This window comes from Colossoma macropomum, unplaced genomic scaffold (assembly GCF_904425465.1).
Source record: "Colossoma macropomum unplaced genomic scaffold, Colossoma_macropomum, whole genome shotgun sequence".
Taxonomy (NCBI): domain Eukaryota; kingdom Metazoa; phylum Chordata; class Actinopteri; order Characiformes; family Serrasalmidae; genus Colossoma; species Colossoma macropomum.
In genome coordinates this window covers 38262022-38272858 of record NW_023494785.1, presented here as the reverse complement: position 1 = coordinate 38272858, position 10837 = coordinate 38262022, and positions in this window count along the sequence as shown.

Here is a 10837-nt window from a genome sequence, read left to right as displayed (position 1 = left end):
ATATATATATTCTAAATGTATTCTGAATATGTTACTTCTTTGTGTATTGTAATGGAATACATTACTGAATACGTTTAGGACAGTGTATTCAGTATTCAGCCATCACTACTTTTTCAAAGCATTCGGCACAAACTTGGTTAAAACTAACTCCGCCATGTGGAGGCTGCACTTTAGCCTGGCTAGCTCTTGCTGTAAGTTACTTCAAAAATGTCATGCTAATAACTACGAGCTGTGGTTTAAATTAGTGTTTTAAGCAGTGTAACAAACTTGTGAATACCAAACTGATTATCTTACACCAGTCCATCTTACACCAGTCACTCCAGAGGTGGGGGGTTGGGGGCGGTCTCCATTTTTCATATCCTGAAAAGGTAAACTTTTTAACTGATTCACAGGTCGATTCTCACAATATCTTTCATCTGTGTAAACTTTGGGCCTCCACATCACAGGGGTTGAATACTGCAATCACCATTTTTCAGTTACAGAATATGTGCTTATGTAAACCCAGTATCACTTTAATTAATTTTGCCTAGTAAACTGGCAACTCTGAGTACATTTTTAGTTCAATGTACTGAAAAGGCAACAGCCCTATCTATACCTATGTTTTGTGTGCAGTTTTAGTTTCACTGTATTTGCTTTCTGATTTTTCACTATACTTGCAATATACTTTCTTCAGCTAAGAATAGTCTAATCAGCTCAAATCATCTCAGTAAATATATAATAAAAAATCCATAAAAAAATATATAATAAGTAACCAAGAGATGCATTTATCCATTTAAATAGTTATTAACTTAAAGACACACTTACTTGGTTATATGTTACTTTGTGTCTAAACATACATTGTATTTGAAGTATGGAATAAATCAGAGCAACTTCTGTAAGAAAAGGACCTCTGTTGTAAGTTGTGCCTTAATCATATTTACTGCATTCCTACAGTGAACATGCCTCTGGTTCTCAGGTTTATTGGAATGTCTCCCCCGAAACCGATTTGTAACAGTGTAAATATGTTAACCAAGATTTCCTTTTCAGGGAGGGAAAGATTTAAGTTTCCAAATTGGGGTCAAGTTTCAAGGTGTTCTGCTGCTCTATTGTCCTGCAGATGCTTCACACCTTGGGGTCCACAGGCTTTTCCTGGACAAAAAGAATGAAATATCAGGGTTGGCTAACCCTGGAAACCTGAATGACCCACTTTTGACGGGGTCTAGTATCGCTAGGGCTAGTATTTCCAGAGCAAGAGAAAGTGATATGATCACTATGGGGCAGATATTCCATTCTATAGTTGTAGTTTTCTGCTTTATAGCTTAGATCTAAAATCCCCCTTCTGTAAATCTGCAGTCAGCCTCTACATTTAAGTGTCCCTATTGCACTTGAGCTTGGAAAGGAAACTCTGTGGTGTTGTTGCAGGACACTTAAGGACACTTAAGTCAAATTAACTCATTTTCCCCCTTAACTGGGCCCAACCATAGCCTTTTGGGAGCCCCCATCTTGCTAGCTGATGTACTGTAAAATTAAAAGTTGCCTAATAGCAACGGCTACCCAAAGATGCTTAAATTTATTAGAATAAACTGGCTAATTTAGTGTATCGCTGATGATCAGATGCTCATTTAAGGTTCTAGTATATAACCATTTAAATAACAGATAACCTTCTCAGCATTCTCGATCCACAGATCTGTCTCTCCATGTAGTATTTCTTGCTTAGCCAGCTAACTTTAAGCTTAGTTAGATGTAACTCTGGTTGCTGAGGTGACAGCACTGCTTTTTTACCAGTATGAATACATGCCAATGCATTACACACTGATGAATACTTGGAGCAAAGTGCAATTAAATGAGAGGTTAATCTAATTAATCTAGGCTAGTTAAAGTTTACCTAACGAAATTCAGAGTAAACAGAACTTAAATACGTAGAGTAGCATCAGCTCAATGTAAACTATATAAAATGATTGGTCTGTTTAGGTTTGTCAGTTTAAGAACTTTGGATCACTGAAAAATAGACAGCACATATAAATGATGTAAACTTGAACCTGCTAAGTAATTAGGATTAAGGATTAATCACAGTCTGAGTATCAGAACCTGGATTAATTACAGTCTGAGCATCTAAACCTGGATTAATCAAAACCTGGATTAATCACAGTCCAAGCATCTAAACCTAGATTAATCATAGCCTGAATATCTAACCTGGCTTAAGCACAGCCTGAGTAACTAAAACTGGATTAATCACAATCTGAGTATCTTAACCTGGATTAATCAAAACCTGGGTATCAGCCCTAGTATCTAAACCTGAATTAATCACAGTCTGTGCATCTAAACCTGGATTAATTATAGTCTGAATATATAAACCTGGATTAATCACAGCCCTAAAGCTGGATTCCTTATAGGATGAGTCTCTAAACATGTATTAATTACAACATGGCTATCAGCCTGAATATCTAAACCTGGATTAATCACAGCCTGAGTATCTTAAACTGAATTAATCAGAGCCTGACCATTTAAATTTGGATTAATCATAGCAGGAGTATCTAGAGCTGGATTCCTTATAGAATGAGTCTCTAAACCTGAATTAATCACAACCTTGGTATCAGCCTGAAAACTTAAACCTGTACCATAATGGTACTTAAACCTATAACATAATGGTACAGTAGTAACCCAGAAGCTGTTTAGGGGTCCCCTGGTGGCTGCAGAGTCCTAAGCAGCAACTTTTATTGCTTAATAGGTAGAGCCGGCAGCGCCCTTCCTTCAAATGTAGTCAATCAGCTAAGACAGGTTCAGTGTCTAAAGTTTGCTTGTTTCTATGATAATCAAATGTGATTAATCAAAATATTTGTCTGAAGTTAACTGCTTTTATTTCCTCAAATTTTATCCTAAAAAAGTTTTTTTCATTTAAAAAGCAGTTTATGTTGTTACAGCTATATGAGTGGACAAAATAAGCTTCACCAGAATGTATTTATCACTTTCAGTAATTCAACAACATTCATTTCATCGTGTGATTGCAGTTTTAACATAAACCTCAACATGAAAATAATCTGATCAGTTCATCATTTGATAAGTTATTGATGAGTCAACTTTCACAGCACTAATTATTTGCTTTTGCACTGAAGCTACAAGGCTAATGTAGCTACCGATCAATGGAAAATCTTACAAACTGCTGCCTAAATCATCACCCACTCATGGTCAAAATGGAAGATAAGTTGACCTGGACTTGACTATGACTTCATGGATTTCTGTTCAGTGAGGTGTCGAGCTGTAAACTAAAGAGCCTTAAAACAGAACTATCATTTATTATTTAGTTTCACCTCATTTTTATTGAAGAAGGAAAACAAATTATTAGTCTATAAGCCTCTCATCTTGTTCAAATTGTCTCTTTATTTGTGTAGTTTTAGCAAATCCACCATGATTTAACTTGGACTCAACTTCAGTAGCTTTTGATGGACCTTTGGGCTTGTCTTGGTCTTGAGGGTTCTCAAGTTTGGATGGTCTATTAGAGTTTCCCTGTTGGTTATTTCTTCAGACCCTGGGCTTCGCTGTGTCGTTAATGCCTTGTGGTTGGTTGAGGAGATATATTACTGTTCTTGATGTAAGCTGAAGATATCGTGTCTCTTGGCTCCTTGGTGAAGATGCTGTCTGTTTGATGGTCTTTGAGTTTAGGGCCATGCTGTTACTGCTCCCTGGTCCCACTTCCAAAACGCCAGGTTATTCTTCTCTCCAGCTCCACTGTGAACAACAGCAAATGAGAAGTAACTGGGATTCATTCAGTCCAGTGTTTCTAGTGATCTTCAGTAAATGTATTAGAGCTGGAAGGTAAAGTTCTACCTGTGCACACAGAAAAGCAGGTAAGCTGTTTTTGCCCTGCGGTTGGTTTTGATTGTCTGGCCAGCTTTGATTGTCTGGCCAGCTGTGAATGACCTGAAGAAAACAAAAGGAAAGAAAAAAGTTCACTACTGAGAAAACCACTAGTTGTTGTTGGCTGTAAAGAGGAAAAACTGTGAGGCAGCCAAAAGTAACTTCCAGCTTCCTGTTTAGAAAAAGCAAAGCTTTCCAGTTTCTTACAACATTAAAACAGCTCCCTGATCTTGAAAGTATCAGCATCTTGACTACAAGTGCATTACATCTTTCCTTTCATGGGCCATCCAGCTCACTGATATATTCATGGCCGAGTTCTATTTGACTGTTCTTCATGTATATTGAGCTCTTAGCATGTAGCACCTCTTTTGGCTCCTTGATGAAGTTTTGGTCTGGCCTGGTGGTCTTTGAGATTAGGGGCAGGCTGTTATTGCCTCCTGGTCCCCCTTCTAAAACACCAGGTTATTCTCTCCAGCTCCACTGTGAATAACAATAAATGAGAATAAACCCTTTTTGCATTTCACTTTTCTTACTTCCGTCAGTTTTTGTTTCAGCAGGTAATTTCGATTCTGGTCGAACCAAAACAAATTGTGCAGTCCAGCTTTAAGGTGTTTTGCTGTGTTCCTCAGCACCACAACTCCAAACAAAACAGCCGTACCTCTGATTTCATACATTTCCCATCCGGCACATCTAGTCAATCTGAGTAAATCCTGGCGTTCCTGTCTGCAGCCGCCACTTTGCCGAGAGCGGTGTTTATAAGACCCCTTTGGGTTGATTCATTCTCAGAGGTGGTGCTGTACCCTGCTGTTTCCTTCGGAATCCCTGCTGAAAAAACCCAGAGAAACCATTAAGTGTTTCTGTTGGTTCCTGATGGTTTTGTAATGTGTTTTGGCTTTTTTAATGTAACAACATCACAATAAAAAAGGATCCTAATGGTTTATGAGGTGACCAACGGCTGATTCTAAATGCACTTGATGGTTTCCTAATGGGATCTACATGAAGAATCTAATTGGAGAATGAAGTCGGTCTGGAGAGGCCACGAGCTGTGGCTGTGATTTTCTGGATTCCTGTTATCTTGAGATCCTAACTTACTTGTGTTGTGATTTCAAGATAACAACTTTTGTTATTTTGGGATCACAAGATAATTAAGTCATCATTTCATGATAATAAGTTGTTACATTAAGATAACAATCCAGAAAATTATTACTACCTCATGGTCTTTCTGGACGTCCGTACAAAACACTGCAAAGGCAGATTTAAACCCATTTGGTGGTCAGTAGCTGACATCTTTGATTAGCCATCTCAGTACAATAGCGCTGCAGCCGCAGCTCTCTCTTCACTCCTAGCTGTAACTGTGTCAAAGCTGCACTTGGTGGGGTTCGTCTTTGTTCCTCATTGATCTGGACAATCTGACCCTCACTATTACCTCCTTATTCACAACATTTGAAACTACATGTATATAGAAACATTGATATATCAAGCATATATAAATGTTAAAACAGACCAACAGTTTCCAGTCAGGTTAGCTAAGTTAGCAGGCTAGGTTAGCTAAGTTAGCTCGCTAAGTTAGCTGGCTATGTTAAAGTAACTTTCCTTGAAAGTGTAAAATGTAATTTTTGAAAAACAGCCTATATCCTTTATTCTTTCTGGAGTGTCTATATTCTTTTATAATTCAGTCTTCATCGCTGCCTGAGATATGAGGAAGGTCCTCAAGACAACTTGGGAGGCGCCTTACTTCCATGTTTTGAAACCAGCTCTGCTAACAAAATGTGTTTTTACCTGCTTCATCACTGTTTCCTCTTAACGGCAACGGGGTGTGAAAAGGGTCCCTTAACTGCAGCTTCTTGTAATCCAGTGTTTCTACTGAGCTTCAGTATTTGAGCTGGAAGCTAAAGTTCTACCTGCACATAGAAAAACAGGCTTTTGCAGGATGCTGTTTTTACCCTGCGCTCAACTCTGAACTTACTGAATTTAAATGTACTAAAATTAGTACATCCAGCTCACTGATATATTCATGTTCGGTTGAGTTCTATATGCCTGTTCTTAAATATATATTGAGCACTTAGCATATAGCGTCTCTTTTGGCTCCTTGGTGAAGTTTCTGGCCTGGCATGGTGGTCTTTGAGTTTAGGGGCATGCTGTTACTGCCTCCTGGTCCCACTTCCAAAACGGCAGGTTGTTCTCTCCAGCACCACTGTGTATAACAACAAATAAGACATAAGTGGGATCCATTCAGTCCAATGTTTCTACTGAGCTTCAGGAAATGTATTAGAGCTGGAAGGTAAAGTTCTACCTGTGCACATAGAAAAGCAGGTAAGCTGTTTTTGCCCTGCGCTTTAGTACAGCTGACTCATTTGTGTGGGACACTTTAGAGTCATTGAACGTCAGCCAGCTGTCTCCTTCTCCCTCAGCTACATCACTGATGTAGTGGCCTGTCAGGACAGGAGGGTGTTGTTAGGCACTTAATAGTTTCTACTGCATGTGTGTGCATGACTGTCAAATCTCAGTCCAGTTTTCTCACCGCTGTCCAAGCTGTTCCCCAAATGAGACACAACACCATGCAGTCTGTAGAGGCCTGTGGGTGGACAGTCCTGCAAACAACACAAACATGAATTTTTACTGAGATTAAATGAAACTGCACCACAGAGCACTCATCCTCCATCTCTGTACTTCTGATCTCTCTCAGTCTCTCTAGGCCTGACTGTCTGTCTTCCTTTGTAATGCTCTCTCTCTCTCTCTGTCTGTGTCTATCCTCACCACTGAGCCTATGTGTTGTTCTCTCTCTCCCTGTCCGCCTTCCCTCTTATCTGCAGCTAACAGAAGAGAAGAAGTAAGTCGTTATAAGGGATTTGTACATGATCTGACTACAATATAAAATTACTCACAACAAGAAGTTTAGAAAATTCTACCTGGCCTTAAGCTGGACTGACGTGAGGCCTGGGGGCTTGTAGATCCACTAAAGAAGAAATAATAATAAACTGAACTGAATACAACTTTATTGTTTTTGTCTATGGCCTCAACCACAAGCACAAAAACACAATACAAACATTATGTACAACAAAAACAATAAATTATATAAAATAATTAATAAAATAATGCACATACATTATAAGAGAATGACAGAGTACTACTACTAATAATAACAGTTAGTGATTATGTATTAATGTTCTGTTGAATTTTTATCTTCTAACTCATCACGCAGTGTTTGAGATATCAACACTCATAATGTTTGGTCAGCAACCTGATAGTGAGATGTATGTTTTTATAAATCTTTTTTATTTTATATTCTTATGAACACTGGAATGCTCAGCAAATGATTGTGCAAAAGTACATACACCCCTTTTAGATCACCATGATACAAGCGGACTAGCAACACCCTAGATATCATAGCCACTACGTAGGATACCACAGAAACTCTAGTAGCTGCTTAGGAACACCCTACCAACCACATAAACATACCACAGGAAGGACATATTTAGCAATACAGGAGATTTGCTTGAGCTGCACAATCACTCTGCATTTTCTTTAAGAAATGCATTTTTCGAGTTATTATTATTATGTTCCATTGTACAGAATAAGTTACGCATAATATGGGATGTCCAATGACTTATTACAGTCTGTAATTTCCCAGCTAAGATGAGAGCTGGACTGTTTGGATTGATAGTGTAAACTCACCTAGACTGCTTTCCAAGTGCAGCCACTCCAGGAAAGTCAGAGAGATCCAGCTGGACAGGGATGTCCATCACGTCCTTCAGCTTTTCTCCATAGTCCAGCATGTCGAACCTCATCACATGGAGAATCAGAACACTGCTCAGAGATGGAGAGAGATTTTAGGAGTGGAAGAGTTTTGGAGGGAGCACTGGTTAAAACACTGCTTTGTAACTCATTGTTTCTGGTAGGGTGGAACAGATGAATCTCACCGTGGGAGGGTGGAGAACTCCTGAACTTCAGATGCCCCACAGCCTTGCTGACACTCGCAGGAGATCTCGATATCTGTCGGCTGAAATTGAAAAAATTACACAAGTAAATTATCATCATGCTATTACCAGACTGTTGCTTATCTCTCACTCCCAGTTTTGATGAAATAAGTTAGAGGCTACGATTAATTTTTTAAATAATATTGACTTCAACAGAATGTATCAGTGTGAGGACGTATAGTTAGTGATACTATTTAAGGGTTTATTAGCTAACAGACCTGGAAGTAGGCGTGCAGGCTGTGTGTCAGAGTAGACCTCAGGTTAATGGAGAGGTGGTTGAAGTCTTCCACTCTGGAGACCTGCAGTCCACAGCTTTCACAAAGCAGAGAATATGAGCGTCACAACTTTACCACAGAAAAAATACCCGCTGAATCACAGACACCATGCTTGTCTTGTTATGCACTAACATGCTGACTAATGTGCTCAAATACAACAACAGAAAACTCAGGAACACCAGAGTAACAAACCTGTAATGAAAACGGAGGAGAAAGTAGAAGCTGAGACTCGTACAATGTTTAGCCCACATCAGTAATGTTTACACCAATACAGGTCTGAAAAGTGAAATGATGCACAGATAGTGAGGACAGCACTGTTACCTGGTGCAGGTGCGCACAGATTTGAGCTGAAACTCAAAATGCTCAACAGGGCAAACGGAGGAAACGCAGGAGGTCCTGAGAGCCTCTCCTTCCTCCTTCAGCTGGAGCAAAAAGAGCATTAAAAACTCATGGGCATCCTGTGGAGGACAGCACACAAGGACGTGTTAGACTGGACTTTGCTCATTGCATCTGTTTCAGTTCCTCCACTCTCTCTAAGTGTGAATGAAGGAGGGAACTGCAGCTCTTGGTTTCTGGTATCAGCACATTCCATTTTCAACACACCTCTTCATCGTAGCCATCAAATGCAGGGCAGCGAGCTAAAAGGCAGCTCTTCAGAGCTCTCAGAAGCTGCTTCTTCTGCTTCTTGGTGCTGCTGAGTCTGGCCTGCTGTAGCTCTGCTAAACATCTACATAGAGCAACATGAAGTAGATCAGATCTCTGAGCAGGACAGCACTGGACTGTTAGTCTCCACTCAATAAACAAAATCCAATCAGTGTTTTATTTATCTGATTAACCCCTTAAAATCCCAGGCTTATTACATACTAAGACTTAGTATTCAGTAACTACAGGGACTTCAATGCAATCAGGTTGAGCTATTCTTAGGTTATGGATGCATGTATGAAAACGTTGGGCCCGCTCTTCTATTATATACTGTCAATTTCATATTTTGGTGTTTTTGTGAATATCAACACCGAGAACATGATTGATCAAGACACATGTGGAGTCTCTGGCAGGTACCTGAGCATCTGGGAGCTGGCAGTGTCCATCCAGCTGGCCTGCTGAGCTATGATGGGGGTCCAGAAGCAAGTGAGACTCAGCAGGCACTGCAGGGTGGCGTTCATGAAACAGGTATTTCCAATGTTGGGAAACCTAGCAGGACACCAGAGGAGGTCAATATTACATTCATACAACAACTGAAGTTGAACACTTTCACGTGAGAGGATCGGCTGCAGAATTATTGTGATAATCAATATCACTGTGATCCAAATTCAGTTACGAATGACCACACAGGAGCTTTACGGGCTCTTACCCTGTAGCTTGCGTTTTCCCAGATGGTAACGTTCTGTGATTACCACATAACCCAAGTGGGTCACTATATAATATTACATTACATCATTTATAATGATAACTATATTCTGCAGCAGGAAACACTGTTAAAATCCAGTTCTTTTCCATGTTCATTTGGATGGAAACCAAAATATCGGCAGCTTTTGCCAGCTTGACCTGAAAAGCCACATGATAATCTTGCTAAGGGGTGTTCAACGTATGTACGCGTGCAGTTCATTTCTTTGTAATGTTCTGCTTGTGTGGCATATAATTAAGTGCAGTCTTTTCTGTTGTAAACATTTTAAAGTAACCATAGAATGATTGTACAAAGCAAAGGGTTAAATAAAGGCAAAGCAGTGAAAAAAAATGTTGTGAAAGATAAAATTAATCATCAGCCCAAGTTTATTTCACGGTAAAATAGAGGATAACCATTAATTTACTTTCACAAGTGACAGAGAGAGAGAGAGAGAGAGAGAGAGAGATGAAGACTTAACAGTAAAAATGGTTCTGTCTTTACCCGAGCTGGCGGACATTAGTGAGAGAGTGGCCTCGGCCCTCTCCTCTACTTCTCTGGAGGCCCTGCTCTCTCCTGAGGACGTGCAGCAGCCGGCCAAACACACCCTGCCTCTGAACATGAGAGTCAGAGTGGACCTGAACGACCGCCGGCCTAAGAGAGCAGGAGAGAGATGAATGTGGGTGTTAAATGGAGAATATTTGATTTGAAATGCTTGAGGAAAACTTCATAGACTTAAAGAGATCTGGTTTTATTTATAGAGACACAGCACAGTTTGAACCAGCAGTGTGATCGACATGCTACACAGGTTTACAAATACTAGTAAGCAATAATGGTTATACTGACTTAAAATGCACAATGATACCCAAGAAATTCATGTATTTAACGATTACCAATGTTAGCTATCGACATATCGGGTTTTAGCTACATGAGCAGCATCATGAATATTAGCAGAAAATTCGGTCAAAATTCAATGAAAGTCAATATTTAATGTAAAACATTCAGGATAATATTTGAAGTGAAGTTACATCATAAATGTAATGTTAATGATTTGAATGTAGCCTATTTGTGTAGCTCTGTTTTTGTTCTATTGCATCCATAGGAAATCTCTAGTGAACAGTAGGCAGAAACTACAATGGCTGTGTTGAACTTTTCTCAGCCACTAGATGGAGCAAGTGTGCTCTTCTGAAAATATAAGAACCTCAATTGACTGTACTGACCTCTCCAGAGGCCTGGAGGACACACAGATATCATCAGCGGATCCTGTATAGAGCAGAATACAACAGTGTCAAGAACTTGGAGTTTACAGCTACTGACGGAATCAACAATACCACCAATAAACATTACTGAGCTCAGACCTGGAGCAATCC